This window comes from Gossypium hirsutum, chromosome D06, assembly GCF_007990345.1.
Source record: "Gossypium hirsutum isolate 1008001.06 chromosome D06, Gossypium_hirsutum_v2.1, whole genome shotgun sequence".
In the NCBI taxonomy this organism is placed as follows: Eukaryota; Viridiplantae; Streptophyta; class Magnoliopsida; order Malvales; family Malvaceae; genus Gossypium; species Gossypium hirsutum.
Window position 1 is genome coordinate 43,173,176 of NC_053442.1, and position 6,533 is coordinate 43,179,708.

The window sequence follows — 6,533 nt, forward strand, 5'->3', positions numbered from 1 at the left end:
GGGTCTTCTATAGAACTGAACTTTCATTCCATAGAAACTAAGGATTCTAGCTCCTCCATTACTGAGCATTCTTCCACCAGATTAGGGAACTCCATGGCTTTAAGAACATTAAATATTATTTGATCAACTTGAACTCTCATTGTGAGTTCGCCTTTTTGCACATCTATTAATATTGTCCCGGTGACCAAAAAATGTCTTCTCAAGATGATCGACACTTCTTTATCTACTTCAAAATGTAACACAATAATCAGTAAGAAAAATAAACTTATCTACACGTACCAAAACATCCTCGATCTTTCTTTCTGGTGTGCTAAAAATTGATCTAGTAGTTGGAGTGTCACAGTTGTTGGTCGAACATCACTTATCCCCAACATTTTAAAACAGACATTGGCATCAAGTTGATGCTCGCTCCTAGATCACATAGAGCTTTACCACGGTAAGATTCTCCAATGTCACAGGCTATAGTAAAGCTCCTAGGGTCTTTCATTTTTAGAGGTAACTTGTCCTGTAGGAACACACTACAGTCCTTTGTTAATGCTACAGTCTCAAACTCGCCAAACTTCTTCTTCTTGAATAAAATGTCCTTCATGAACTTGAGATAGTTGAGCATTTGTTCTAACGTTCCTACCAATGGGATATTGATGTGAAGCTGCTTAAGAAAATCTAAAAATTTCTTGTCTTGGAACTCTCATTTTTGTTGCTTGCGTCTTTGTGGATACGAAGGTGATGGAACCTTAGCTTGGATCGGACAACTTTTCTAAAGTATTGTATCTGCCTCTAATGAAGGTGTTAGCTTATGAGAATTGACTATTTTAAATTTTATCTCTTCAAAATTTACAGTGTCCTACTTTTCTGGTGTAAGAATTTCAATTGACAGTTGATCTTCCTTTCTCTTGACAGGTCCTTCTTAAACCTCAACTTATTTAGGTTCCAAAGTCCTTCCGCTTCGTAAAGAAACTGCTTCACAGTATACCTTACCCATATTCCTTGGATTTTTTGTGTCACTGGGAAAGGCTCCTTGTGGTCTATTACGAAGCTCTGTAGCTAATTGACCCACTTGGTTTTCCAAATTTTTGAGTGTTGTTGCTTGAGTTTGGATTAGGGCGTTATTCTTAGCCATGTACACCTTCAACAAATTCTCTAAATTGTTGGACGGTTCAACTTGTGATGGTTTCTGAACTTGTTGATTGAAACCAAGAGGTTGATTTGATCTATGTTGCATGTAGTTGTTATTCGGTCAGCTCATTAATTACTACCAGAAAAGTTTGGATGGTTTTTCCATGAAGTATTATAGAAGTTGGATTGTGGTCCTTGTCCACTTTTATTCTGGTTTTGATTCCCTACATAATAAATAGACTCGGGATTTGATGGATAATTCTCAAACGAATGTCCATCCCCACAATAAACACCAGAAATATTGTCGAATTGACGTGGTGGTTGGGCTACAACATCACTAAAAGCATTAGTAGTAAACTATTTCAACACTGAAGAGATAGAAGATACCTGAGCTGAGAGTGAAGTGAGGGCGTCTACTTCATCCACCCCTGCTACTCATCTTCCTGAAGTTGCTCGATTTGTTGGCAACTAGTAGTTGTTACTAGCTATACTCTCGATGATTTCATAAGCCTCATTATAAGACTTAGATATGAGATCACCATTCGCAGAAGCATCTACCACCATTCTAGTGTGTTGGTTGAGACCATTATAAAATGTCTCCAGCTGGATGCAATATGGAATCCCTTGGTGAGGGCATTTACGTAATAACTCTTTGAATCTTTCCCATGCCTCGTATAGGGATTCCTCATCCAATTGTTGAATAGTGGTGATCTCATTCCACAACCTTACAATTTTGCTAGGTGGGAAATACTTAACCAGAAAGCATTCTGTTAATTCTTGCCATGTAAAAATTGAGCTTGGTATCAAAAGATTAAGCTATGCTCGTGCTCTATCTCGCAACGAGTATGGAAACAACTTCAATCTTAATGCGTCTTCGATTACACCGGCTATTTTGAAGGAATTGCTCACCTCCATGAGCAGTCGAAGGTGAAGGTACGGATCTTCTGTGGGCATTCCACTAAACTGACCCATTATTTGAAGCATCTGGAACATCACATGCTTCAATTCAAACTATGGTGCCTCGATCTCCGGTCTCCTAATTCTCGAATTTAGCTCATTAAAAAGTGGCACAACATATTGTCTTATAGCTTGATCCCTATCATCAGCAATAAGGATTGTATTATGAGAGTTAACGACTCAATTCCCTTGAACTTTTTTTTTATTTTAAAGGTCCAGTTCTGCAGCTTGTCTCTGGGCTAGTCTTTCTCGTCTCCTTTGTCTAAATGTCTACTCGATTTCAAGGTCTACGAGGAGTAAATTGATGATTCGGCCTATATTCATAGACACCTGAAAAGAAAATAAAGAAATAAAAAATAAATTAAATAAGAATAAAAATAAATAAACCAAATTGCAAGAAATAATTTCAAAAATAATGATTAATTTAATAGTTTTCGAAAACGATGCTAAAAACTTGGTTCGCGACGAAATGTGCAAGTATACACAAATGTTATCAAGTCATAAGTAAGTAAAAAGAGTATTGTGTCCACAGGGACTGTGTTTAAATCAATAATTTCAAAATTAATATTAACAAGTTGGTTAATAAAACATAATATTTTTAAGGTGATGGACGTGAAAATTAAATTAATAAACTATATGCAAATGAATTAACCTAAATGCAATGAGACGATTTAGCAGCAAATCACAAGTTTTAATAACAATAACATGAATAAGCTAGAATAACTACAACACTTTACTCAATTCATTCTTTATCATGTTTAACAATGTTCAAAAAAATATTCCATGGCAACTCGATCATTCATTAACTTGGAATCTTATATAAGTTCTTTCGAAATCTTATACTTAGAAAAACATGTATATTTCTATGTTCATATTTAACTAAAGATTCCTTAGAATTTATGTGAAGTAACAAGGACGGACTAGGTTTGAAACAATTTAATCACAAAAACCTAAAGTTATGCAAAGTAATAGTGTTCTTTAGAATTATTACAAACCTTTAATTTATTCTGGGTCGGATATAAATTAAGCATGCCCCCTCCAATTATTATGTCCATTAATTACGACCTGATTAGGATTAAGAAACTAATTCTAATGCATCCAAACATATTTTAATGCATGAATAACATGAATTATTTTAATTGGAAGCATGAAAAATTGAGGCTCAGAACAACATAAACATGAACCGAATGAATTTAATAAAATCATTGCAATTATTCTAGCTAAAAAAATTTAATTTATCATCATTAATGGAAAAACAATTAAACAATTTACAATCATGTTTGAATAACTAAAAATAATTTTAAAGATAAAAGAAGAAACTCTTGATGAATTTGGTGATTTCCTGAAGACTAGTCATGTAACACCCCTAACTCGTATCCGTCGCCGGATTAGAGTTACGAGGTATTACCGAACATAGCAGGATTAAATACAATTATTGAACATTCTTAATCACTCAAGAACAATGCTATTTTTATAACTTCAACAAATTTAACTATTCACAAATAGATTTAAATACAAAATCATAATTTACAAATCAGCACTAAATAACAGTTTTTCACTTATTCAAACATCTTGCATTTAAACAATAGAACATCTTCCATACTTGTCGAATTCAAGATAATACGAGTACAACTTATCAATCTAATCTTATAAATAACATCATGATATGACATATATTTATATATGCATCAAATATTAAACTTCTGTTTTCATAGTTACGATTTACATATGTGCATGTCCATATCAATTTAACAAAACTTATATACAATAATTACAAATACCTATTCAGCATATGTCATATTCGAAATCATCCCCAGCACAAATTCTAAACTTAATAATCCAATGTTCTCTTTTCATTAACCACACGTAAACATTCAGCTTTGCCTTTCTTATATCATATAAATATCAAGCCAAATAAGTTTACATACAAGCTTTATTATTTATCATTAATCATCTAATCACTATAGTCGAACTTATTAGTAAATCACCATTATATATATATATCAAATGATTACACGCTTAAACTATGAATAATTATACATAACATTAAGTTGTACCCAAACCGAATATATACATAATCAAAACATCATATTAGCCCAAAATGTCATAAGCCACAAGACCAAAATTTACCTATTAAATATATATACCTAAACCGAATTTGCATACACTTAATTATTTATACCTAAATCACTTCCAAAAGTTTATATTACATTACCTTACAAAATAAACATTTCATATCCTATTTTATACATAAATACCATCAATTAAAATCAACCCCACGAATAAATCTTCTTATTTGCATATTCATTATCAAACACAAATCCAAACAAAACACACTTATACATTTGAACATTCAATTAATCTATATAAAATATGAAAATAATTCATTTCCATATAATGCTTAACCACAACCAAAATATACATAATCTATAATTCTAACTAGAACCGAGCAAAACAAGCTGACTAAGCAATATTCATATGGCTTTAATACATATATACTTTCAAATTAAGCAACTTCAAAACTAGTCTATACATGCCATAGTCTCAAGGAAATTTCAGCTTAAAATACCGTAATTAGTTGATAGTGTGATAAACTTTACTGACGATCCCCGAGCTCATAACACTTAAAAATCTATAAGCCAAAAGTAAGCTACTGAGAGCTTAGTAAGTCAAAAGCATGGAATTAATTTAACTAGATAAATTAAAAAGCAATTAACTTATTTTATAAATGTAATATACATCTCTTGATTACACCTTTGATTTCACATACATTTTATTAAACTGAACATACCTTAACATACATGTATATATATATACAATCACCTTGACAACTTAATCAACAACTAAAATTGATTTATATCTATGAATAAACATGATAACTTTCAAAACCAAAATCACTTATAATATATCATCTCAAATAATCAACTTACCTTATTACTTATATTCATTTAACTAATATGTACCTGCCATTTGTACATAACCGAACATGTATACTCATCGAATATATATATACATCAATCTTTTATTTTATTTACAATCAATCAATGTACTTACCTAATATCAAATAAGATATAAAATAACACATACCTGATTATTATAATTTCATAGTCCATTTGTTGTTACATTGACAAAGAACTTATTAAACACATAATTTAAAATGATTCACCGGCATGTAGCCTGCTAGGCTTGAAGCCTGATTCAGAACACTAGCATTAAGTCTGCTAGACATAAAGTTTGAAATATTTCGCCGGCATTAAGCCTGCTAGACGTAAAGTCCAAAATATTTCACCGGCATTAAGCCTGCTAAGCATAGAGCCAGAATAACTCAGATACAAAGTTAATCTTTCATATAATTCTTTATGATTCACATAAATCTTTCTCAATAACTATATATCGATAAGAATTGTTTTATATTCAATTCTTCATAGCAACCTTAAATTCGAACCACATATACATGATTCATAATATTAAATTCAACTTAAGAAACTCAAATCCTATTTTTGATCTACATGTATAATTATATATAATTACTAACATTAAGTTCAGCTCAAAGAAACTTGTAGCTTACATTCGAACCTCTTATATATATATTTCATAACATTACATTGAATTCAAAGACATTGCATCATTTATTCGAACCACATATATATATACAATTTATAACATTAAGTTAAACTCAAAGAATTTGTATTATACATTCGAACATAATCATATATTTATATAATTTATGCTATTAATTTCATCTTATTAAACTCAAACATGCCTTATCTAACATATATAGTATTTGTACAATAAAATTTCAACCTACCAATTTCAACTTGTATATTCGGCTAACAATATGAAATTAACAAAGTTAATTCAACTTATTAAATGTATGATAGATTTACCTATATATCTATTCTAGTTTAATAACATTATTTTGCTAATAGACTTACATCGGACAGTGAAAATCAAAACCGGGCTATTACTCGACGACTTTAGTTTTTCCTCGATCCAACTCCGATTTCTATGGTTCTTGATCTAAATATATTCAAAATGAACTAGTCTAAATATTATTCCATTCAATTTAGTCCAAAAACACATAATTGGGAAAATTACCATTTTGCCCTTAACATTTTACACTTTTTGTAATTTAGTCCCTATTGCATAAAACACAAAATACACCAAATTTGCACATACTATGCTAGGGCCGAATGTTCATAAGCTTCATAAAAGTCCACACATTTCATTTATTTCACATTTTAATCCCTCAAAAATTTATTTTCACAATTTAACCCTAATTGTTCAAATTCATCAAAAATCCCAAGATAAAACATGTTAATCTTTCACCTATCTTTCACTATTCATCATCAAACATCAAAAATAAAAAGATATCATCAATGGTAAAACACAAAATAATCATCAATTTCAAAAATTCAAGCATGGGTCTTGTATTACACAAAGCAATGATATCAAAAACG

The 6,533-nt window shown here is 30.7% G+C and overlaps 1 non-coding gene across 1 annotated transcript; it reads left to right on the plus strand.

Annotated features, from left to right (window-relative positions):
• The first annotated feature begins 1,735 nt into the window (after positions 1-1,735).
• LOC121218757 (small nucleolar RNA R71) lies at positions 1,736-1,842 on the plus strand. Its single transcript, XR_005915234.1, has one exon. It is a non-coding gene; the product is annotated as a small nucleolar RNA R71 (small nucleolar RNA).
• The last annotated feature ends 4,691 nt before the right edge of the window (positions 1,843-6,533 follow it).